Source organism: Pteropus vampyrus, unplaced genomic scaffold, assembly GCF_000151845.1.
Source record: "Pteropus vampyrus isolate Shadow unplaced genomic scaffold, Pvam_2.0 Scaffold84, whole genome shotgun sequence".
NCBI classification, from domain to species: domain Eukaryota; kingdom Metazoa; phylum Chordata; class Mammalia; order Chiroptera; family Pteropodidae; genus Pteropus; species Pteropus vampyrus.
Genome location: NW_011888865.1, coordinates 71,169 through 98,371, shown reverse-complemented (window position 1 = coordinate 98,371; position 27,203 = coordinate 71,169). Strand labels below are relative to the sequence as shown.

The following is a 27,203-nucleotide window of genomic DNA, read 5'->3' as shown; positions in this document are numbered from 1 at the left end:
GAGGTCTTCAGATTTTTTACAGTTTTAGTAGGGCAATAGCTCTCATTTACTAAGTACTGATTTTTGTTTGATGTTCTATAAACAATCACTAATCCTAATAATAAATCTAAAAGTAGGTATTTTTATTCCTACATTACTGATAAAACTAATAGTTGACAGAGCTGAAATTCAAACCCAGTTCTATTTTTTTTTTTTTTTTACTATACCACAACCTTCTCCTCCTTATGTAAAAATAATCTTTAAAACTCTCCTTCCCAACTAGAGGAATTGTCTATACGCTCTCTCTTCCACTTGTCCCATTAACTTTTCAGAGTACTGCAACCCAAGTTCTGTCCCCACCTTTCCACTGAAATTGTTTTCACCCAAAGTCACCAAGATATTTTGTTTCTAATTCTGGTGGAAACTTCTTAGACCTTATCAAATTTTCTTTCTCTACACTCGCCTCCATTGCTTGCTTATTTCTGAAACATTTTTTTTTTTTTTACTACTGTCTCTTTTCCAGGCTCTTGATTCTCTTTGCACTTCTGACTTTCTCTTACCTCCTTAGACATCTCCTCTTCTCCTCCTCATCCCTTTTTGTTTATTTCACTCAGTGATGCCTTCTCTTTCTTCTCCACACACTCTCTTCAGTAGACTATATCTATGTCCTCAGATTTGGTTCTCAATTATGTGCTTATTTCTCCCATCTCTATATCCACAACTAGATCTTTCCTCGACTCTAGAATCACACATCTAAATATCTACTGTCATCTATCCTCAAATGCTCTAAGGCACATTGAAAAGTACACTTACTTTTCAGGTTGTTGTCTTCAGTTACATCCATGTTTTAATGACCATTAATAGTATGGTGTAGTATTTAAAAGCATGTACTTCAGTTCAGATTTTAGCTCTACTGACTAGCCGTGAGATCTCTCTATGCCTTAGTACATGGGAGTAATTAAAATATCCATCTCACAGTCTTTGTGAGTATTAAAGAGTTTACATGTGAAAAGTGCCTGCCACTGAGGACTTTGATGGTTATAGCACCAAGATATTTTCCTATAGTCCTTTTACTGATTCACCTTAAGTTGATCTTTAAGTATCCTTTCAACATATGTTTAATATCCTGAATAATTTCTCTACAGTCTTTCCATATTACATCCACTGTAGATACAGCAAGAATCATTGCTTATCTGAAGTACTTATTAACTGGCCTCCACCACAAGCTCAGTGCACCTCAATCCATTCTCCACACTATGGCCCATGTGGAGTCCTCTAAAATACACATCTAGTTTTGTTCCCTCTGACTAATTTTCCACTTTCCGCATCACCTGCCTTTCATTTCAATCAGTTCTCCTTTCAGTTCCCGGGGGGAAATGTCTCCCTTACCTTCAAGTTCTTGCTCATGCTTCTCTCACTCTCAAACTCCTCCTCTATAAATAAGCACACACACAGATAGCATTCACCTGGCCATCTTAATGCCACCTCCTATTCACAGATCCCGTCACCTGGGTAACCTGTAATAAGCCCAGAAAATGCATATTCCATAACAGGGGTCCCCAATCCCCAGGCCACAGATGGGTCCTGGTCCATGGCCTGTTGGGAACCAGGCCACACAGCAAGAGGTGAGCAGCGGGCAAGTAAGCAAAGCTTCATTTGTATTTGCAGCCGCTCCCCAGCACTAGCATCACCACCGCAGCTCTACCTCAGATCATCAGACATTAGATTCTCATAGGAGCACCTGTCTCTGGTGCCAAAAAAGTTGGGATTTCTGTTCTATATTATGATGAAAAGCCCCTGCTTGATGCTCTCAGCCTGGGTGAAGGGCCCTCCTGTATCTTTGTAAAATTATAGATATCCGCCTACTGTATTATTATCATTATTTGATTTCTTTATCTCATCAACTGAGCTTGTTGAGTTCAGGAACTATGTTTCGATCATTTCTTGTATGCCTGGTGCCCAGCAATGTACCTGACAAATATTAACTATTCATTTTTTTAAAAGGCAATGAAATTATTTTAAACATTATTAATTTATCCATTCTAATAAATATTTAGGTAGCCCTATATTTACTGAGCCTACAAAAGGCTCTGTGCTTTACATAAAGAATGCAAAGAAAAATTAGGCATAGCCCTTTCCTGTAAGGACTCAATCCAATATTAGAGACCCCAGCAGACAGAAAAACAATTAGAATGTCATACAATAAATGCTATAATAGAGAGCATATGCTGAGAGGGTATATAGAAAGAAATGTATTAATTTATTGACATGATTAAAATGGGAGAGAAGTTAAGGCATATACACAAATACACACACTTAGTGATACCCAATAGTCTGCAGGCTGTTAACTTATGTGATCAGTGGTTCAATTTGATACAAAATAGAGAGGCCTCTCTTGGATATAACTGTAACCCTCCCTGCCTTATTCTACTTAGATTTCCTTGTTAAGCTATTCCCTAATCGTTGACAAAGCCACAGACACACTATAAAACATTCTATTTTATATAATTCCATCATTTTGGGATGTTCTCTCAATGTTTTCCCAAATTCAAGTCCGTAGACTAGTACCGGTTCATGTCCTAATTTCTACCAGTCTGGGGCAAAATGTGGAAAAAGAAGGATTTTGCAATGCACATATACACACATCAATCAATATTAGTTGCCCACGGTCCTTCTCTGGGGAAAAAAAATTATTCCTAAGATTATAAACTCCCTCTAATTTCAGTGTTAAACATATTTTATTTTATAAAATTATGGTGATAACAGGTAGTAGATATTGTATTCATAGCCTTAATTTGAAAAACCCAAGTAGTGAGATTGTCTCTAGTTTTGTGTGTTTAAATTGTTTCTGTTACTGTATGCTCTTGACACAGCTTCTGGTCACTCTCTCAGCTCAGCTAGCACTCTTTGCTGTGCCTTTGTTTGGTTCCCCCATCCACAACCTATGGTAGGCCCTGTGTTTGGATATTCAGTTGGTTCTGGCCTGCAGTTTTAACTGTGGACCTTCCCTTCCAAAAGCCCTTCGATCTAGACTCCATAGCCTATAGGCCAGACATGATGAATTCCCACATTCAGAGAATCTTAAATACAACTCAGTCATAAATTTGATAACGGGCATACACATAAGTCATCATCGATAATGTCACTTTAATGTACCTTTTCGTTTTTTGTAATACGTCGTTGACAACTTTTCACATCTCTTAGTTTAACAAAGTGAAATTCACACAGTCAGTTCAATTGACAGTTTTCTTTTTTTTTAACACAGCTGTGGTACATAATTGTTTTGATCCACTGTCAGCCCCCAGCAAGTGATGTTATATAAATGCAAAATATGATTGTTGTTTTTGCTTTTGTGTATTGTTTGCTGCTGTTTTCATAATTCATTCCTCTCTCCACTGCTCTAAACTGCTTATATTATAACATTTAGGGTAGAAATTAACAAGTTATCAGTATAAGTTTTAAAACACCAAAATGAGGAAACACATTTTATAATTGCACTATCCAAAGAAACTTTAGCTTTTCCCTTAGAAACAGGTATTAAGAGTGTCATTTTATTCCCTCAGGTTTTTTGCTCTAAATTGATCCCTCACTACCTTAGTCGATTCAGTACACAATGCTAGCCTTATGAGAACATTTTTCGTGGCTTTGATCCTGCTAGATGAAAAAGTGAAGTGATTTAATAGCTCTATATTATTAAATATTATGGGGCTAACATGTTGGAAAGTAGAGTTGAGAATTATAGTGGCAACAGAGTTCAGCAATAACACATGGAGTGGATGTTGATTGTGCTATAAAACTGGCTTTCTTAAATGTCACCCATTAACATTGTGTATGCAGAGTAGCTGGTCTGAAATACAAAGAAAAAATCCCACACATTTAAAAAACAAAAGAAAAAATTCCTTAGTTCCCCGAAACATTCAATCTAAGACAAGGTACTGAGGAGGAGAAAATCATTGGTTTAGCTTCTCAATTCTGCTAATATGAAGCTGTAACCTGGAGAAAAAAAAATTAACCATAGTAAAAGCAATACAGAATTCTAAGAGATTTTTTTTTACACAAAGCCTGCATCTTTGTTTGGAATTATTCTTAATTGACTTCTCAATTCAGGAAGTCTCTCTGGTGTCACTTGCATTCCCATGATCCTTCTTGTTGTACCTCTTACCTTCCTAAACTGGGCTGCTTTCTTCGTTCTTCTCTAAATTTTCCAAATTCTACTATTATATCAAAATCTAGCCTAAGTATTTACCACTTGCATGAACCCTTCTCTGAAAACCCCTACTACATGACTCCCTGCCTTCTCTGAAATTGTATCATGTTTCCCCACTATAGGTCAGGTTGTTGTTACTTGATTAAAGATTATCTTCTGTTATTCACGAATCATTCATTTCCGTAGTCTTGTCTCAGTAACTATATTTTAAACCTCTTGAATATAGAAACCCTAGAATAGTGGCAAACACGTAGTGAGGACTCAAATACTCAGTTTTTAATCTTCAGTAATTGTTGCTGTAATGATAGCTGGCAGGGGGATCAATAGCAAGTAAAATGTATTATCAACATACCTTTATGAAAACCAGATTTGCTTTATCTTAAAATCACTGTACTTTTCCCCGAATAATCATTTGCAGCACAAATTAAAACAAGCTCCCAGACCTGTCCATTTGATGGTAATATTTCATAGCACCTTGACCCCTTTTGTAGGAGAAAAGTTAAAGCTTAGTGAAGACACTGACCATTATCCAAATATTTTCTTAGTTCCAAAGTTGTCAGCTTAGAGTTTATCGTGTATCGCTTTGACATCTCTAAATCTCTTCTGCCTTAAAACCAGACTTCTCTTTTTGTGTCACAGCGTAACGTTTATGTGCTTCTGCAATGCATGTTAACTTCTGAAACAGTCCATTATAGTGCTCAAGAGCTACAATTCTCCTACAGTTTTGACACCTTTTCAGTTCAACTTTTCAAGGTAGCCTGCATTTCACTTCACTCGGTTGACTTACTTTGTTGGGTTTATTACTAAACTGCTCATTTAATTTAATGACTAACAAAGGACTCAGATAAAATTCTTCATTCTGTTTTTAGAGCCTAGCATAATTAGTCACATCTCCCACATCTTCGGATAGCAAATTTAATTAGAATCTCCAGCGGATCACTTTCCAGAGCATGAACAGGACATGGAGACATTGATGTTGCTTCCCTGAAACAGAGGAAGAGTCTTCCCAGGCTTTCTTGGTATTGACCTGTATCAGATGTTTCAGAGGAAGGTTGGCCTAAAAGATAAACCTATAATATATTCAGAAACTTGTACAATATTATCTCCAGGGATCAAAGTCCTCTTCCCTCAACTAGTACTCTTTTAATGAAGCATGACAGTTAATAACCCTTATAGCTTCTCATGGAGTCCAGCATAAGTCTCTCCTTGCTTAGATATATTGTATTTCCTGCTTTCTTTTTATTACAAATTTGAAATTGACATCAGTAAATTTGAGAAGTTAAACTTTTCTTTGTTTTAGAGAAATTTTCTTCTCACTTTTACTACCCTATAACGTGACCTTCCAGATTTTCCTAAGAGGACTCTGCTTTCTTGAAAGTCAAAATGAATATAAGTAAGGCCCTGATCAATTACTCACATTGTCAATGTCAGTGTTACGAGTCTGGTCTGAGATGTTACTCAGTTTATTTCCAGGAATTATTATACTCATTCCTCTGATTAATAACTATTTTCGAGCACCTTGCAGTTGGATAAAATCAGGGAAGATTAGCTCTGAAAGGAATCTCGAAAATTATGTTATTAATCTCCATTGTATAAATGGACAATAGTTCCAGAAAGAGAAATGGTTTGCCTAAGTTTGTGTAACAACTTAGTAATAGATGCCCTATCAGAAGAAAGGTCTTGTTTCACTCCACTTGCATTCTAGTGCTCTACTCTAGATAGTTTGAATATTCTGTGCTATTAAACCCTATATTTCTTTTAGTTCTTTTATGTTGATAACTCAAATGAGGCAACAAAGCAAAGTCTACAAAGTCTGAGAAGCTGCATATTGGGCCTTTTTCTCTGGCCAGGGCCTACTCCCAAAAGTCATGTGCAATAATCTTTAATTCAAGAAATATTTATTGAACAAATAAGTATTTACTGTGATAGGAATGGCTAAGTTAGATGATTATAGGAAGATAAAGAAGGATACTATCTTTGACGTCCAGGACAAATTCTAATGATGGCCATGAGGCAGAGGAAAATACACTGCATTTTTTAATATGTATGTGTTCACATGTGCATGTGTGTAGGTAGAAAGAGAGTAAGAAGGAGAAAGAAAAAGATAGATGTATAATGAATAGAGCTAATCTGATTAATTAGCTCATATAATCAATCAGATCTATAGAAGACTCTGGGGTGGAGAGGAGAGAGAGAGAAAGAGAGAGAGCAAGTGATTAGGAGGTCAGGAGCAGTTCACATGGAAGGGTTAACCTAGTGGGGAAAACAAAGGCTGATGAAAACAAATAAAAAAGGTGAAATACTTGAATAAAGGGGTAGAGATGAGAAAGCATGTATGAACTCATTCACTCATTCATATAGTCAATAAATGATCATTCATTAAATACTACTCTTTGCCAGATGTTAATAGAAGTTTGGATGCATAGATGAAAAATGTGTTTCCTGACCTCAGGGAATTCAGACTCTAGACCAAACTTCTCAAACTTTAACAGGCATAAGAATCAGCATTTCCACAAAGCTCCAGGAAGATGCTGCTGCTGCTGGTACTTGAACCATACTTTAAGTTTCAATAAACCTGCTTCTAAAGAGACTATTATAGTCTAGTATGGCAGTTGCCATAGTGGAGGGGAATCTAGGGTTCCTTGGGAACTCAGAAGTAGAAGTGTTGACAGCAGTTGTCTCATTAGGCTTGGAGAGTACAGTATATGCGTGGAGCTGGTAGATAAGTCTAAAATCACAGGCTATAATTAAATATAAATGGAGGCCCTGAATGAAGGAGCAGAATGGAATTTAAAACTTGCTTATGAACTTCTTATCACTGCTCCTGAGCATGATTTTCTTTCTTTTATCAGTAGCTATGAATGATGAGGATAATATAATTAATAACTGATAATTATTGAACACTTATAATGGGCCAGCACTTGATCATCGCAAGCATCCTATGAAATAGGTGCTTTTATTATCTTGCTTTTTGAGAATTAAAAAAAAAAAAAATAGTGAGGCTTACAGAGGAAATCTGGATACTTAGAAGTAAATATTCACTCTAGGGCAGCTGTCATCCCAATTAATTCAGTGTGAAACAAAGAAAGGCCCCATGATCATACATTCTCTATTCTATCCCCTATTGCTTTTACATCTTGTATATACTTCTGTTATCACACTACATAATAATTTGTTTGCTTGCCGGTATTCCCCCACTATGCTGTGTTTTAGTCATATTTAATCCCAAGTGTCTAGGATGTGATAGGTGTTTGGTGAATGACTATATTTTCTACTTCTCTTCTAGAATGATCCTCCCACTATCTTTCATGCTTTCTTTCTCAAGCTGTTTCTCCCACATTAAGTGTTCTCTCACAGTCTCTGCATCTAACATCTCAGTCCAAGATCTTCAAATACCATCTCCTCTATGTAGCTTTTTCTGGCTCTTCCTCTGTAGACCTGGAGGGAAACAGTCTCTTCCTTCCTGGCAACTTCATGGCATTTTTTTCCCCACACTTCTACCATTGCACTTTTCATTTTCTATCTTGTATATGCTCATCTTTCATCACTACTTGACTCTGAAACTCCTCACAGAAGTGATAAACTCTGATGGTGTGATTATTAAGTGGTTAAATTTTGGAGCCAGGGTAAACTGGGATTTTTTCATTGTGGGGCGAGGGGCTAGTTTTCGTTTGGTTTGGTTGGTTTTGGTTTCTTTTTACTTGTTACGGCAGCTCTGCTCATGATCTAATGATTTTGGACAAGTTTCTTAACCTCAATGAGATTCATGTGAAAAATGGAGAAGATAATGTCTACCTCTAAGACCATCTGGAGGATTAAGTGGCCACATGTAAAGTGCCTTTCATTATCTACATAGCAAGCACTCAATACGTGGAAGCCATTGTTTACTATCATTTGTGTTCTACCTATACCACACTCCTCTCTCCAAAAGTAGACAATAATATTTGGGGATATATGAGTGAATAAATGAATGTTCAACTTTTTATGAATCTCACCCTATCTATAATACTGTAAGCAGTTGTATTATATTTTCCCTTTACTCTCTCGACTCCCCTCTCTCCCAAATGATGTACATGATATGTCTTTATTAAATATTTTTACCTAATGTCAACCTTCCCATTTTCAACCTGGAAACTTGAATTTACTTCTAACAAAATACAGCTATTCATGAAACTCTTTCCAATTTCTATTTTGTGAGCTCTTAAAGTACAAAACTATAATTTTATCAAAATTGTTTCTTTAAAGGGGAAATTTGCATATCAGAATTTATTTGGCCCGCCCCATCTATCATTCAGCTGCATACCGGAATGTTGATAATGTACAAATAATTTATGGCAAAGATAAATTAGACCATTAAAATATAAAAAGCAGTAACCACCGAAAAGATGATACCGAAAGCTTAATGGAGCATTTAGGACATTTAGTGTGTAGAAGTGCTTAACAATCAATTAGGATAAACTATTTCAAATGATGCAGTTCTCGATAAGTGGTCCATAAAATGTATGCATGACCAAGAATGTCCATTGTAAACATGTCTGCTTGTCTACTACATTTTTTTTAACTACTCCACATTGTATTTTTTACAATTCTGCCTGCATACCACAGACTTTGAAAATGCCTCCAAAATTTCTCGTGAGGATAAAGCCCTTAAGTTTTATTTATTTTAATAATATCAATTTACTGTTTTCACAATAAAAGCAGAACGGCTGCGTTGCAGAATATTTTAGAATAAATCAGTGCCATGTAAGCAAAATTTTAGGTTATTTGCAGTCCCTTATCATATACAATTCACTAATCTACTCATTCTTTTGGCACATACGTTAGCAACTATTATTCTAAAGCTTTAGAGAACAAAGTAGACCTTATCCCAATGCCCATGGGTCTATGTAGTGTAGAAGACAGACAGTACATAAGCAATCACAGGGTCCCTTGATTAATTGTTAAATTAGCATAAATTGTGGTGCTATGAAGGAAAAGAGCAGAGTTCCATGAGGAACCCAGTTTGAAGGGAGGAAGAAGGAAAGGCTTTTTTAAGGAAGTTCTGTTTAAGCAGGGACCCAAAGGATGGATAAGAATCAGGTCAAGAGAGAGAAATAGAGATGGACTATAAATTATTGACCCTTGCTTTTTCTGAACGGCTAAAACTACACCTCAGTTTCCTCACCTATTAAGTGGTGATATCAAGATACGATCTATTAAAAGATGATATTTACCCCTGAGGATTGTTTTGAGGATTACGTGGCATGTAACATGCTTAGTACAATGTTTGGCACTCATTAAACATCAGCCATTATTGTTATTGTTGTTGTTGTTACTAGCAATTTTATCCTAAGTGCAAAGGGATATGCTACTGAAAGCAATTTAAGCAGATTTAAGCAAGGGAATAAATGTCAAAAAGTGTGAGATTTTTTCCTTACTTTCAAGCTAATGTGTTTGCCTGTCATCCTATCATAGATACTGATAGAAGATGTGAGACTCCTGGATCAGAAATTTTACTATTCATAATAATATTTGTAGCCAAAATATTGGCACATTACCAGTTGACTGAGCTCTAATTACCACAGGGCAAAACAAGGTGATGCCCCTACATGCAATGGGTTGCATTACAAGAGAGGACCTCCAAAGCTAATGAACCTGAATCTATAATAAGCAATAAACCCGCCTGCCTTGCCATAGAGAAAGACTTTATCTTTATTATTCTGGACAGTAAACAAACCTACTCTTTGCTCCAGAGAGAGATACAGCTTCTATCTTCCCAGCTGTTCACTACACAAATATCCTTGAAAAGACAATCCAGAACAAAAGCAATCAGTGTTTTAGTTAACAAAATGTGGAAATATGCAAGACTTAGAAAATTGTCTTCCAAGAATTACATGATCAGATATGATTTTTTAATAAGATCTTTCTGGCAGCTGTTGAACACATAAGTATTTATACAATTTTATATACTTTATTTTCTACATCGCGAGCATTTTTTTAAACTGCCACATTATGTTTGTAACACTAACTTTTAACACTTCGTAATATGTCAGTTACATGATCCGTAATAATTTATTTAGGTATTCTCCTAATACAGGAGGATTAATTTGCTTCTAAATTTTGGAAATTATCAAGGAAATTTATTTCAAGATATGGATTAGTTGAAAATGTAAGGCAATTGCATTCTTTGCTGAAGTAGCAATATAAATATCTTAGGAGGAATTGTCAGAAGGTTAGATGGTGATGTTGCCAGTTTGCTTAAGCCTGCAGTTCCCAGTAAGAGATGGTGCTAATAATGAAACATCTTCACCCTGATAGCAAAGGTTTACAGTCTGTTTAAATAACATGCTTAATATATACATGAGGTGGATTTTAATTCCACCAGAAATAATTTCTGAGACTGAGAAGCAATGAATGCTATTTATAAAATCATAACTTCCTTCTGTGAAATCCTTACCCTCAGAGGGCGTCAGGAACAACAGAGCATTACATCAAATGAAGTTTGTCCATCTCCACATGCAGATAAAATGAACCCAATAGACTTTTTCCAACTCATTTAAAAAATCAGTTTTAGATCATTCATATTTTAGCAATTAGAAAGTTTACTATATTAACGTTAGTTATAATGCTAGGTCATCAAATTTGAAACTCTTGTTTACTGCTAAGAAAACTCATTAAAAAGGATGAATGATTTGCTCATGGACATAAAATTAAATCATTCCCATTATTGAGCATCTTCCATGTTAAAGGACTGTGACTGGCATTAGTAAGAATAAGAAGCCAGTGACACACTTCCCATCCAGAAATAGCTTTTATTATGATGGGTGAAGTAGAGATGCAATTAATTATGTGGAGAGTGTGATAATAATGGTAAGAAATGGGATGGAAAGTGAAAAATGTGTGTGAATCATCCTGACAGGGAGGGTAAGAAATAGTCTCATAGAAGATGGGGCTCTTGAGTCACAGCCTCTCAGGAACATCATAGCTTACCTTGTGTGTTACCTATTTGGAGTTTAAGGCCTTCACTGTTTCTCCTAGTCCCCCAGACCCTGTTTTATTATCTTCAGGGGCAGGAAACCCAATATCTTCATGCAGTACAATCTGCCTTCCAATACTCCTGGTGATTACAGAGGGCTTCTTTCGCATGCATTCCTGTTTGACTCTATAACTTTGCCTATTGGTTCAATGCTATCCTTTGGGGCCATGCAATGGAAGTGTATTGCCCATTTCATACGAGAGGATTGCACATGATTATAATTTGTTTAGAGTCTTCTCTTCTCTAGATTAGATGTTGCCAATGCCCTTTATAGCTCCTCATGTGGCATGATTTTTAAATCACCCATCATCCTGGTCCTCTTCAGACCGAACAATTTATTTTGTCTCTGTCTCTTTTGAATGTAGTTTCCAAATTCAAAAATGGTACACCTAATGTGGCCTGAATGGTGAAAAAAAAAGGTGTAAATATTCCCTCCCCTGCTCTTGATGTTACTTTTATTAACGTAGCCCAAGACCAGTTTCTGTATTTGCATAATATTCTTGATTCATTTTGCAAGATTAGCATTTTTCAAGCTTATCATCAAATGAATGCTCCTAACTTTCATTTTTCATTGAAGGATGATAATTCAGGGTAGATACCACAGAACGAAGGTAATACCTATGACAAGAAATAGGAGATAGGAGGAAGACATTACAGGATGAGGGGAATGATATATAAATGCTTAATGACATGAAAGAACATAATATGTTTGAGAAAGTCTGAGTAGCCCAGAGTGAACATATCATAGAGTATGCAGAGGTAAATGGTACTAAATAAGTGTGTCATGAAAGGCTTTTGAATTACATCATTGAATTAGTGTTTTGCAAGGTTACTTTTATAGAAGCTTAAAGAATGAATTGGAGGGGGAAAAAAGACTTTAAAGAGTGAAGTTACTTAAAAATAATGAAAATAAAAATAGTAATAATATTTAGAAATTAATTTAGTACCTATTCTACATACATTACCTTTGATGTCACAAAAATCCTATGAAGTACTATTTTCATTTTATCGATGAGGATATTGAGATTTAATTAGGTGGACTTACCAAGGAAGCTATTTGGTGGTAGAACTTACAAAAAATCCAGGTCTTCTGACTTTGTACTTTGTACACTGTGGCAATAACTGAGGTATTGTAAGACAGAGACCAGTGTGAAAATATTCTAGAAGTAGAAATAATATCACTTCACAAATCAGGAAATGAAAGAGAGAGAGAAATCCAGCTCAACTGAGCTTTCCAGCCTGGGAGACAAAGAGAACAGGGTGTTGGTCTGTGACAAGCTCAAAAAGTACTGCTCAGCACCAGCACAGTCCTTTTTTGAGAAATTAAACTGGTGCCTCCAGCCAGGAGTACAGAGTTAAGAAAAAGTCTGAAGCATAATAGATATGCCCTTGCTGGGCATAATAGATATTTTCCCTGGCCCAGATACATGGCAATAAGAGTTAGCCATGTATTCGAATACTGTTACCTTTGCACTATTTTATCAAATGATTCGACTATAAAAAATACTCCTCTCAGTACATAAATTTGACCATCTGACGATGGGAGCTATGCTGTTTAATTTACTTCTAACAGAACAAAAAATCTCTCATATTTACGGGATTTGATGAGGTGGTTAAAATAAAAATTTAGACAATTTTATACTACAATTCATATTTCTTCTGACTTATACAGGAATATTAAAAGAAGTACATAAGTGCAATTTGATGAAATAGCAAAATTATAAGGACATTATTAGCCCGTAAATATTTAAAAGGTGTCAACATCAGGGAAAGACAAGATTTATTTAGCCAAAATAGAATAAATGAGTCATATCACAAGAATGTAGAAGTAATTGGAGAAAACTGTTAGAGAAAATTCAAGTTGATTATTTGGAAAAATACTCTTGCCTATGAGATTTATTTTTAAAACAGTATCTTATGGAAAGTAGCAATAAAAATATGAAAAGAGAAGACTCTTCTTCAATTCATTTGATTGATATTAGCACAAGCTCCTGAAAATTTTTAAAAGAAAAATTCTCCATTATCAGTAGGCTTATAACAAATGACACAAAAAGCCATTATGATTTTATCTTATGCATTTGTATAAAATAAAGTCGCAGCTTTCCATTTTAAACATAAAACGTTAACTGACGCTCTGTACCCTGAGGAAGTCACTCATTTATAGCTTTCTTGAAAAGAAAAAAATTTATATTTACATAAAGGTAAAAGAGACATTTTTATATTCACATATGCAACACATATGAATATATGATATATGCAAATATATTTATAAATACGTATAAATATACATGTATATATAATGTATCATTTGATTGATTCAACCAAAAACTCAAATTTAAGCACAGATATTTATTATTTCTTATAATTCCTAAAGAGTGCTTTTATCTACAGATTCTGGAGGCAGTCATTATTCAACTAACGGTCCTCAAGGCCCTTTGTACAGACAACATTTGTACAGGCTTTGAACCTTGAGACACTGGAGGAGAATCTTATCTTTTACTAATTTTCGTGGCATTTTACTTCTCTAGGCCTCGGTTTCTTCATTTGCAAAATTGGGATAATACAACCTTAAGAGGATTAAATGAAAAAATGAAATAATATGTACAAAGCAATTGGCAAAGTGTTTTAGACATACTAAAATTTTAAATAAGTAGGAGCTATTTTCATTGCTGTTTTGTTGTTTTACTCCCTACCCATTCCCACCGTGAGACTGTCAACTGAATGAGAGAGGAGATATTTTTCATTTTATTCAGTGCTTCATCTATAGATCCTAGATGGCACATATTAGACATGCAGTAAGTGTTTGTGGAACAAATAAATAGGTGAACAATTTGATGAATAATTCTGCTCATACTTCATCGAGGATGACCTGGAGGAACAAACTATTTGTTTTGCTCTCTATAATGACAAATAATATTTTAATATTCAAGTGAATTTTAAAGGCTGATTCGGAGAGTAGAGGCTCTAAGAAATAAAAATTTGAAGCAAAAATCTAAATTTTAAATATTATAAATAAGATACAAGTAGAACTTGGTAGGTCTACTTAAATTTCAGTTTATATTCAAAGAGATAGTTAAAGCAATAGAAAAACAAAATACTAACTCTTTAGGGAAAGTTTATCTTTCCCTTTGAATCTGTGCTTTTCAGTTTTGTTTGTTTTCTCATTTGCTTGTTAATATTTTCTCATGCCACAAAGCTTCAAAGACAACAGTTATAAATCATCTGTGGCCCATATATAAGGAATTAACCAAAAGCCAGACAGCAGCTAAAATCACCACATACCGGTAGGTGCCCAGTCATATTGAACTTAGCCCTTGTGGTCTGTAATTTGATAATCCTCTGATTCTTCTCTGATTTCAAGGCCAAAGAGGAAAACATGACTAAACATGAATGTCATTGTCAGGTGGCTAGCCTTCTATAAAAGTTAATGCTTTCCTGCTTGTGCGGGATCAGATGAAAACTTTGGTAAAGACTAGAGATATGGAGCTCAAAAAGTACAATAAGTGCCTAGTGATACATCATTTTAAAAAAACAAAAAAACTTGTGTGCTATATTTTTCAAGCTTTGTATTTTGCCCTGAAGTTTTTAAAAAGAATTTCATGAGATTTATTTTACATGTCATAAACTTCACCCATTTCAAGCATATAATTCAATAAATTTTAATAACTTTATGCAGTCATGTAACCATCATTATAAATCAATTTTAGAACATTTTCATGCCCCCATTAGATCCCTCATGCCCATTTATAATTAATTCTAATTCCTACCTTAGCCTCAAAAAATTACTAATCTGTTTTATGTCTATAAATTTGCCTTTTCTGGATTAACTTTTACATGTTTAATATTCATTAATCCATGAAAACTGCCAATAATTAGAGTATATATTAATAACCCTTGTTTATGGAATCAAACTGTTTTCTTTCTTTTTCATTTTCATTTAATCAAAACAAATATGGCTGTTCCATCTTCCACAAAACTAACTTTAAAACAATATTTGATAGTAATGACAGTGAGCATCTCTTTTTGGGTAGATTAGGATCCTATAATTTTATGTCCACTGACAACTTTCACCCTTGTTTAAGCACACTGACCATGGACAGCAGTAAACCCTATAATGCCCGGCCATGGCTGATTGCTTAAATCTTATATCTCTGTAACTTTTGTGACTACCATTTCAGCTCAGTGTTTCCAATAAGACACAAGTCTATTGGAGCAGAGAATTCACTTATTGTAATTTTCATGTGTTAAATTGTACCACATATTTTATTCCAAAATTAAGATTCACTGCTGTGTTCTTTAAGTGGCAATAGATAGATTCCTTCCATATCTGCATTGTTCTTTTTCAGGAATTCGAGATGGTCTACTAAAGAGAATATTTTAATTTCCCACCTTTGCCAAGCGTGTTCGATATATAGAAAATCCCTAGTATATTTATTTGGTTTCATTAAATACAATCATAAATGTTTTGCTTGACAAAATTGAATATTTTTGCTTGGGGATCCCTGTGAAAACAGCATAACGAACATTGCAGTGCTCAGCTTAACAGACGGAAAGTGTATTGACATGGAATAAGGGCTACAATGGTTCATTCACCACTGTGGCTGCCTTCGGGAAGCTCACAGTCTAGCTAGAGTAACAGCCATTTTAAAAATAGTGCTTTACTATCGTGTGGGAATTGCCTTGATAAGTGTATGCCCAGGTGCAGGGGAAACAAAGCTGAGAGCTTAAAAAAGGTTTCCAATCTGGGTCTGCATGAGATGAAGTTCTGAAGAATGAATGGCAGCAGGCTGGGCAAACAGCAGTAGCAGGATTTGGGCTCTTGAAACCATCTCAGTGCTTTCTTTGGAGTTCTGCTTCGTTATCAAATGTCATGTTTAAAAGGCTTTGAACAAAGAAAATAGCTGAAGTTCTGTCAAAATAAAAGACATTTGGAAGTGACTCCTGGTTCTAAAGTTATACTTACTTAATGAATATTTCTGCTGTCGTGTTCAAACAGACACTAGTTCTTAGTATCATAATATTCCCTAATACAGGTGTGTATGTAATATTTGCATACATACTTATAACTTGTCTTATGCCTAAAATGATCCTATTGGGATATTTAGAAATTTGAAACTGAAGAAGAAAAATACAAAAAATTCAAAGGGAATGTTCTATCGAAATTTTAGGGTAAACAAACAAAAAATCCTTTTAAAAAAAAAACCTGTCATTTCTTTTTTGTTTTTTTCTGGACCTCTGTAAACATCTAGGCTAAAGTGAGATTCCTTCCATTATAGTGCCTGGTGTATTTTTGTTCCCTTTTTCTCCTTTGGTGGATTAATTGGTCACTTACCCATCTCTCTGTGTGAACTGTAAGATCCCTAATGGCAGGAACTGGGCCTGCTTTCTATTTAGATCTATCATAGTGCCTACCACTTTTAGTAGATGCAGAAATGTTGATGATGGAATGTGAGATACCGTAAGAAAGCAATGAGGAGGATAATTTATTAAATATGAGGTGGAGGATTAAGTAAAGTGAATTGTGAAGTGAGTTGTTGCCTGGCACATATATGTAGCAAAAGAACTTGTTAATAAATTGTGCAGTAAAAATGTTGGTTGAATGAGTGTAAAGATGAATGAGGATATCTCTCAATAAAATCTGGAGGTGGATAAAAGAATGTGGGGTATTTACAAACCAACGGCATGCTCAATATAAGATGTGACAGTAAGTTGGGGAACAGAATCATCTCCAATAAGGTTTGACTGGATGATGGTCCCTCTGCAATAAAATTAACACATTGTTCTTAGGTATTTCAAAGCACCAAGACAAGGAAAAAAAAAAAAACCTGAGTCTAAGAAAGCATTACTTCAGCAAAATGCACAGTAAAAATAGGCTGATATTAAAATAGTAACCTTTGATTTAAGTCAGAGCATTAAATAATCCTGAGTTAATCAGTTTACCTAACCAAATAGAACCAGACTAAATGTGAGTTCATAGGCCTTTCTTTCCCTGTCTTTCACTCAGTAGTCAAAAAAAAAGAAAAGATATTTTTCCTTGTTTCTATTCATGGAAGCAATCCTCTCAAAGGAAGAGGATATCAGTGAACACAAAAATGAATCAATAAACAGATAATTTCAGTGAGTAATAAGTGCAAGTGCTATGGAGAAAATAAAGTAGTACAAGAGGCTATTTATTGTCTGGAATGTGAGTGGAGTACCTTTAGCTGGAATACCAGGAAAGGCCTCTCTGGGGAGGTAACATTTTAGTTGAGACCTGAATAAGAGGACAATATTCGTGAGAAGATCAAGAGTCAAAGCAAATAGTTAATGTGGATGTCCTTAGAGAAGAAGTAATGACAGTATCTGAGAGTTGAGAAGAAGGCCAGGATGGCTGGGTCTTGGGCAGTAACAAACAGACTAGTGAGCAAAAAACACTGAAAGATCAGCCGTGACCACAGGATCTTAAAGACCTGGAAGTGACTGTGAATTGTATTCTAATAATAATGAGAAGTCTTTGGAAAGTGTTCTGTAAGCAGGAGACAAGAATCTGATTTTATGATTTTAATAAGCCTCCTTATAGGCAGCTATGAGTAGTGACTGTAGAAGGACAAGAGGAAAACCAGTTAGAAGGGTGTTGCAATAGTATACCAAGACAAGGTGTTATCTCCATTAGGATGGGAGCCCTGGAGAGGCAGGGTTCATTTAGAAGCAAAAGAACTTCTTAGTGAATTGGTTGTGGAGTATGATGGTTGGTGTGATGGTTGGTAGTAAAGAATCAGTGAAAATGGCTAGATTTTTGGACTGAACAGCTAGGTGGGCAGTGCTGCCATTTACCGAAATGAGAGAGAATGAATTGGAATGATCAAATGAGTGGGCGAATGTTCTTTCTCCCAGGTCACACTATAAATGCTTGAAGATAATAGTCCTTGCTTTAGCCTTATTGTTTTCTTCATTAATCGGTCACAGTGCTTTGCATATTGTGGGTGCTATTGACTGGGTGTTGGCTGATGAGGTGATTAGAAAATAGAGGTATCAGGAATTGATACTTGAACCTTGTAATATGTTAATGAACTATTCTAAAACTTTGGCCTCTTATAATGAGATGACTTTTTAAAGTTTGCAAATCTTAAGAAATATAAAGAAGAAAGTTATCACAGACTTAAAATTTTTATCCTTACGCCCTTTTAAATTCTCTCACTTGCATCTTGACAGAGTTGTAACTTACATCCAATTTAATTTCTAAGAGGTAGTCATTTTTCATTAATAAGAATAAATATTGTTTCCTTCATTTGGAAGTTTCTCATTAAGATCCAAAGACAAAGCATTTTAGTGTTTTCGATGCTTTTTTACATTGATATTTTACATATGATATTTACCTTACATTGATAGTCCAATGGCTATGAATACTAAATATTCTCAAACTTTTCATAGCCACATAGACTAAAAAAAGACATTTCTTTATTCTGGAAATTAATCCCAGAGAAAAGCAAGCATTGATTGAGACAAAAAGGGTTTGTTGCCAGCACCTAGTTTCATTTCACTGGACCAAATTAAAAATCTATGTTAAGAGACTTAGAAAGCATCACACTTTATCACGCCAGGTTTCTATATCTAGATTTTTAGTTCTGGTAATAAGTAGAAGCTTAGCTGCACAAATGATCACATGACTATCTTAACATATTCAACCAAGCGAGACTGCCAGAGAAGGCAATTCTTACTTTGGGAATATGAATGGAGGAGAGGGGCGGGAAAGGAACAATTGCCTTTTACTCATTTGACTGAATAGTGCAAAGATGGCGATGACTTCTCTATGGTGACCGTTATAAGGAAGATTCAACTCCAGATGTCAAGTGCAACAACTTCCTTTTATCTAAACATCTGGGCTTTTTCTTGATATTCATGCAAACTAATAGGTTCTACCAAGCAAAGCCACATTTATTTGTATGTTCCAGCTGTCTACATGAATATCAATAAGGGAAATAAACTGTAGAATAAAAACAATTCTTCATTGGAACTAGAATTCAACAACATGATAGGAAGCAAGACTCCATTTTTTTATTTATTTATTTTTATTTTATTTTATTTTTATTTTTTTATTTTTTTATTTTTTTATTTTTTTGCCTTGGTGCCTATGCTGGTTTGCCATGAGAATGGTAGTAATTCCATTTGCTCTATAGAAAGGTTCTCTGAGGACTGGCCCCTGGTAATGCTAGGACAGAAAGCTTTGGTATAAAAAGAAGACCAGCTTCCTTTTATAGTTCCTTGACTGTCTTTAACCCTTTTCCAGCCCCTTCATATATCTGGGGATTATGGAGAACTCCTTTTTAACTGTAAGAGTAGCAATGTTTTTAATATGGCTTAAAATTTACCTCCTCTTTGCCTAAAGAATATAATTCAATTTCAGTGACCAGTTTTCCTCTGTTTTATGTTTAAACTCTTTAAAGTCTAAGGCAAATGTTAAGCAAACTCTTCTCGAAACTCTCCTGCTTCCATTGTTAGCTGACATACTTCATATCTTCTTGGTTTTCTTCCCACTTCTCCCCTCATTCTTTCTTCAGTTTCTTCCCAAGTTTATCTTTCTCTACGATAACTATTAAATGTTGGTTATCTCCAGGTCTCCTTCTCAGTTTTCAATTTTTTTCATTGCAGTCTTTCTAGGAATACCCATGACTTAAAATGCACTTATACTATGTTGACTCCAAAATGTACTTTTTCATACCAGACCTCCCTACTGAAATTCAACTTCTATATCTAACTATCTTATGAAATATCTCTACTTTGATGTCACACAGGTTCCCAAAACTCACCATATACATAATAAAATAGTTATATTCCTCCCAAATCTTTTGTTATTCTTATACTTCTTTCTTAGTATGAAGTACTGTCATTGATCCAGTCACCCTAAACAGGAACATGGAAGTTGTCCTAGAATCCTCAGTCACCCACCATGTGTGCAATTGCAAAAATCTGTAGATTCCATTTCCTTGATATTTCTTAGCTCTAGCCGTATTTTTCTTCCTTAGGCTCATCAGTTAATTCTAGTTTAGGTCACTTGCTATAGACATCTTATAACCAAATCACACTGCCTCCCTGGAAAGTCATTTCTATTTACTATCCCCCAGCTTTATACTTTACAAAATTTGTTTCACATATATTGCTTTATTTTTCCCTTCAGAAAAATCTGTGAAAAGGCAATATTATGTATGTTATCCTGATGACAAGGATAGAGATGAGAGTGTTTTGTTTGAAGGGTTGTTAAGTACCTAATTAATAAGGGTAAGAAATCCCTAACCAAGGCCATCAACTCTAAAGCTCATGCTCCTTCCCCATCACAGTACAGATGGTTCCCAGCGTAACAATGGTTCACCTTATTTTCAACTTTACAGTGGTATGAAAGTAATACTCATTCAGTAGAAACGTACTTTGAATTTTGAATTTTTATCTTTTACCAGCCAAGTGATATGCAGTAAGGTACTCTCCTGTGATGCTGGGCAGTGGCAGAGAGCTGCAGCTCCCAGTCAGGTAACAATCACAGGGTAAACAACTGATACTCTACAGTGTATTCATTGTATTACACGATTTTGCCCAACTGTAGGCTAAGTGTTCTGTGCACAAGTAAGGTAGGCTGGGCTAAGCTATGATGTCTGGTAGGTTAGGTGTATTATACACATGTTTGACTTACTTTTTTTTTTTCAATTACAATGGGTTCATTGAGACATAATTCTATTGTAAGTGGAGAGGCACATGTACTGTTTCCCATCTGTACTCAATAAAGTAGATGTAGAGGGAAGGAACAATTGTTTTCTATGCAAACTAAAGACAAAAAAACCAGAACAAGGCAAGTGAGGTGACCTATGTCAGTCCATCGAGCTCTCACTAGGAGCACGGTGGGAAAACATACATCTCTGACTTCTAGACTTCTGCTCTTTTTCTACACAACTCTGCTTCCCAGATGTTGTCAAAGAATAAAAACTTATAATGCGTTATTCTGACAGACAAGTTTCCTGCGTGAAATAAAGGAATATCCAAGGTCATGTCAATTAAATACCTAAAATCCCAACTGGTATACAGAAAGCTTCCTATTTCAAATTCTCTAGTTGTTTGTGCATTCTGTGATACTTGTCTTCCTTTTTTGTAAAATTCTTAACTGTTTTTTTTTTCCTTTTTTGAAGTAACTACATTCATGACACAAGCTGACACTTGTTTTAAGCTATTGTAAATTCAGCTTTTTACTTTCCTTATGAAGAATAGTCTGTGTGGAACAGAGCTTTTGGATAGATGTTCATACATTACCTCATGAGATGCAGCTTGTATATTACAAAAGCTAAGAAGAATGATGTGTAGCCAGCCATCCAAAAACAAAATGAATAAAGGCAGGAATGTGCCTACTGTATTGAAACACTGCATTTTGCTTCTGATGTTTCAGGCTTTGAGACCAGTCACATACCATTTGGTTTAGCCAGAGGGCAAAATACTGGGATTTCTCATTATTGCTTTAAGCAAAGAATTTGTCATGGAGATTGGATCAGCATTTGAAGTGCGCCTTCAGAGTCTTGAACAGGAATTTTAGAATGACCAACGTTTTGGCTACCATGTTTATTACTGAATTGCTGTCACAGAGTAATATAAATAAGAGACAGTGGCATGAGACAGGGAAAACTATGGGCTAGGAATTGGATCTGTGTTCTGATCTCACCTTCAACACATTCTGGTCATGAAATTTAACCTCTGTAGGTGTCCTCTGTAAGAAAACCCATAGTCTCCCATGATATTCTTAAAGGATAAGGACAGAACTAGTATCTGAAGAGTAATCCTATTAGATATTCATATAATAGAACTTCCTGTAACCCCCATACAACTGGAACCAGTTATAGATTGCTTAGCCAAAAGATTGGATACAACAATCATTTTTTACGGGAAAAATACTTACATGCATTAATTATTTCACCTGAACTTTAAAAAATATATCTGAAGGATGGCACAATAAAATTAGTGATTTAGTGGTATTTAAAATAAGAAATGGGATTTCTCCCAATAAGACCCCTCTAATTATTATTATTATTATTATTATTATTAATTATTATTATTTTGAGTTACCATGCTACTACTGACTGTCAAAGCTGTTCAACCTAAAGCCACATTTCTAGCATCTTTGACTATGACATGAGAAATTTGGGACCCTGAATTCAATCCAGTACTTTTCTTCATATTTAGATCCATGTATTTATCTCAGAATGCATGATTTCTTCATTGTCCACAATTTCAATTTTCAACAAATTATCTTCATTAGTCCAATGTTATACATTTTCTTTCTTAAATCATCAGAACTTTTATTTTATCAGAGATCAGTTAATAAATTGTGTTCCTTATCATTTTTATATGGGAGAATCAAGATTTTCTCTAGGACCGTTAACCTCTGGCTACAGTTTTTGTAACATTATTTCCAACATTTAAATCATTCATTAATTGCTTTAAAATGTTTAGCATAACAAATTGATTTGAATGGACAGAAACCTGAGATACATTTTTTATGAAGTTCTATTTCATTTTTCTTCCGTAAAGCATACCCTTAACTTATCATCCATGATTTCTAGTTTAGATTTCTTTAAATTTGGATGAGAATCAAAAGTAAACTAAGTAAAATTTTCACATTTAATTTTTGACTTTTACAGTTGTCTTTTTCACACCTAATTTGGCAGCAATGTTTTTACCCACATATGATTATTAAGTCTTTCTAGATGAGTTAATTTACACTTGGTATAAACAATTCCTTTTCACATACTCATATTTCATTTTTGTAACATTTAATTAATTTACATCATTATGAAAAATGAGTACAATAGGAATGAACAAATTTGACAATTACAAGTGATTCTTAGCATACGAGTCCATAGAAGGAATAGAAATATATGGGCCATGAGCATTCTACTTTCTGTGGGCACTGGTCAGCTTGTCACAGAGGGGATGGAGAGGATTTGTTAATCTGTAAAAAGATGCTGATTAAGAGCACTCAATAGTGAAATTTTTGGACTAACTATTAAACTTGAGGAAGATTTGTGATGATCTGCTAAAGTACAGTCCTTGTCTTTTATTGTAATTAATATCCTGCATGAAAGTATAAAGGGCACCTTATTATATTTGAAGATGATATCATACTAGATGAAAGAGTGAAGTTTTATGCCTAGCACATCTTAGATGCTCAATAAATAGTTATTAATAATTATATTGAGTTTCAAAAAAAAAAACCCAGTGGAGGGGAAAAAAAAACAGTATAGAAGTACATGATAGATTTAATTTGAATCATTTGATATAAGTTATATGAGAGGTTAGATTAGGTTGACTTAACAATACAATTCAGCATATGTTAAAAGTCTGTATTATCTTGGGCTGCTCTACTAGGAATATAGAATCCAGAAGGAGGAAAGTCAGTATCTCATGGTACTCAGCTCTGATCTGACACATCTGGAGCTCTGAAATCATTTCAAGTTTCTATAATTTAAGTAATGATCGAAAGAAAAATTTAACAGTAAACAGAGAGACAGCTAGGAATTTTGAAACCATCTTATAAAGAAAGAACCAAAAGTGTTAGGAATGTTTATTTGAGGAGTAAAAGATGCAAAAGAGGAAAAGAGGAAGGCCAAATATGAGATGGATAAACTCCATAAATAAAAGAAGCCATAGGCATGAGTCTACAGGATCTGAGCAGGGCTATCGAGGACAAGATGCTGTGGACATTACTCATTCATAGGTTCACCAGGAATTGGTGTTGACCCAATGGTACTTAACACACAGAAGTTGTAAGGAGCATCTCAGTTATTCAATGGCTACTATGGACAGGTGGCTGTTACAACAAGAGAAGGAAGAACTTTTCAATAGTTAGAGCTGCTCCACTGTAGATCGTATTTCTCACATATATAATAGGCATATCAAGCTAATCTTTTACCAAAACAAACTTAATTATATTTTTCTATCCATACATGTACTTTCATCTACACACATGTACTACTCGGTTCTGTTAACAGTGCAATCATCCTCTCAGTCAGTAATAGAACTCAATTCATTTTTCCTCACCACCACCCCGCTTCTAACACCAAAGTCGATCTACTTTTGAATACTTGTTTGGAAGTTCTAGAAGAGAGCACAGCTACCCTGGCAAGAGCAGGTTCCTCCTCTCTAGAAGATTTTAACTTTCAGAAGAAATGTCCACCTATCTAGATCACTAGAATCAATTCAGGAGATCAAAGTGCCCTCTCTATAACTCCCTCTTATTTATTCTTAGATGTTTTACCTCCGAATGTGTTAAATGTGTCCACTTTTCTTAATCCCTACTGCTATTATCCAAGTTAAGGCATTATTGTCCAGAGTATTTTCAGGTTTACCCTTTTGAGTCATAGATATTACCATCCTGACCCCCACCCCACTCACACTTAGCAGCCTTGGAGAGCTCATCATTGCCCCCAAGATAAGATCCAGACCTCTTGGCATGGTATCTGTTGCCTCTCATGATCTACCCCTTGTCAGCTTCCTGACTTCATCCCTGCTCTACCCAAGCCAAATCACTCCTGGTTCCGAGAACACAAAACATACTTTTCATCCTCTATGACCTTGATCATATTCTGCTAGAAATCTCAGAAAGCTATTTTTCTTTCTCCACCATTTAATATACGTATACATCCTTCCAGATCCACAGGTTTGTTTATCAACTATATTTGGAGATTTATTGAAAATGTTCCCCATATGAAAAGGTGCCAAATGGTTTATTTGATTTCACTATCTTCTTTATTATCAGGTATTTATTGAGTCCTACACTATTAAGTAATCAGAGTCATCCCAAACATCTTACATAATCCCTGGTATTTAGTAACATTTGTTAGATGTAAACAGAACATATAAGTAAATATATAAGAAAAACTCATGTTAAGTATCAATGAAGCAATAGGAGGAATATCCAGCTTCATGGAGGAACATGATGATATTTTGGTAATGTTGCATTTGAGGCACTGATTGGATATCCAAGAAGACATACTCTTCTTTTTAAGAATAATGGCAACTTAATGCATGTACTTGAAGAGAGGGCAAGTAGCCATAAAAAGGGAAGAAAATAAATATTAAGAGAGAAGATAAATGATAGATACAGTTTTCAAGAGAATGGTTAAGAGTTAAATATGACAAGGAGAGATGCTAATTCTTCAAAAATGTGAGTGAAGAATGAAATCATTGAACACATGTCAGGAGATATTTCAGTGATGGATGGGTCCTTAAAAGGCACATTAAAGAAGTTTATTGTTATCAGTTTGTTAATAAAAGACAAAAAAAAAACCTTTTTGTGCTCTTCATTAAAATAACATAGTTTTAATATTACAACATTTTGGAAAGACCACTTATCCTGTTTCTCATTGTGTAAGAGAAAAAGAAAATTAAAAAGCCATTTATTACTACCAGCTAGGACCTTTGTGTTTCATGTGTAATAAAATAATTTTAATTCAGATGCTCAAAAAAATTAATTTAACACAGCAATAGGAATACATCTTTCGGCACCATTCAAATGCCATTTTTTTTAGGCAACAGCTAGGAAATCTTTCACTCAAAAAATCAGAGAGTTGTTGGAAAAAGGACTCTACTGGTCTCTGGCTCATTTTTATTAAATGGCAGCATGATTTAGAAAGGCAATAGGGCTCTTTCCTCTCTCTGAACCTCAAAAAGTCTTAGTAAGACTTACCTCCATAGTCTCCTGATTTGACACCGCAGCCTAGCTACCTAAGTACAGAGTCGGTACCCCAGGTTTTCTACTGGGTGAGAGGCACATCTTCCCAGCATCAGAGCTGTGACATGATGCTGAGCCTTCCTCATTCTCTTTTGACTCACCCACCATTCATTATCACTTAAGTCCTCATAAATGTTCAGGGCTCACTAATTAGGACAGAGAAATCTTTCTATTAAATTATATTCATAAAAAAAAAAGACCTTTGAAAGCCACTGACGTGCAAGTTGAACATATATGGTGAAAATAATGGGTGACAGTTTATGCAGAAAAAAAGAGCTGTCAATGATCTTTAAAGTTCAGCATTTCCTAACTAATGTGCTGACTCTTCCACATAGACTAATCACAGAGCTTTGGTTTCACTTTTCTGAAAAGCAACATAATTTGTCTCAAAAGAGCAAACACTTTGGAACTGAAAAACCTGGATTCTACTTTTGCTAAGTACTACCTGTGAAAACTTGAGCCTTAATTTAATTTCCCTGAAAATGGACATTTTCAGGGAAATTAGTTCTCAGTGTTGTTACAAAGTTTAAAAGAAATAAGGCATGGGTCCTCACAGATAGATGAAATTCAATCCATGGTACTCATCATTCAAAAACATCTTTCGTGGGCCAGCCCTGGACTGAGAATGTACACGTGGACAAGCCCTACTCCTCGCTCTGAGAACACACACGATTTAGTGGAAAAAACAGGCACAGAAATAAAGGGTGGTGATTCTTAGCCCTGGGTGCAGTTATACATGTGTGGAAATGTTGAGTTGGGGTACAGAGCAGCATGTCAGCTGTGCTGGGGAGGTGGGGAGGCATATCATAGAATGCTTCACAGAAGAGATATTTGACAGTGTCTAGGAAAATTATAGCTACAACGGGGATGGTGGCCATTTGTGAATAGGTTGTTTGTTTGTTTGTTTGTTTGTTTGTTTGTTTGTTTTATGACAAAACACATTCCAAGTACTTAGCTCTCCATTGTTGAAAGCTTTAAGTTTTAGCTGTGCTTTCCACCCTCTGTTCTTTCCACTGCAGTTCTGAGTTCCATCTGGTTGGCCTCTCTGCCTGTGGAGGTGAAAGAGCCAGGCAGTGTTTGCCTATAATTTCTTAGTCATGGTAGAACTAGAACTAGCAACATGCTGTCTATGGAGCCAATAATATGGAGCCAATAATATGGGAATAACAAAAACTTCCAAGGGGAAGATATTTGGCATATATTTTAAAGTACCAATTATTATCACCATCAGGTAGCTCCTAATACCTACTGCAAGTATT

At 35.2% G+C, this 27,203-nt stretch overlaps 1 protein-coding gene across 1 annotated transcript in view; it reads left to right on the top strand.

The window, feature by feature from the left end:
- Positions 1 to 27,203, top strand: part of DLG2 (discs large MAGUK scaffold protein 2) — a 1,459,931-nt gene that overhangs the window by 1,399,828 nt on the left and 32,900 nt on the right. The window lies entirely within an intron of this gene.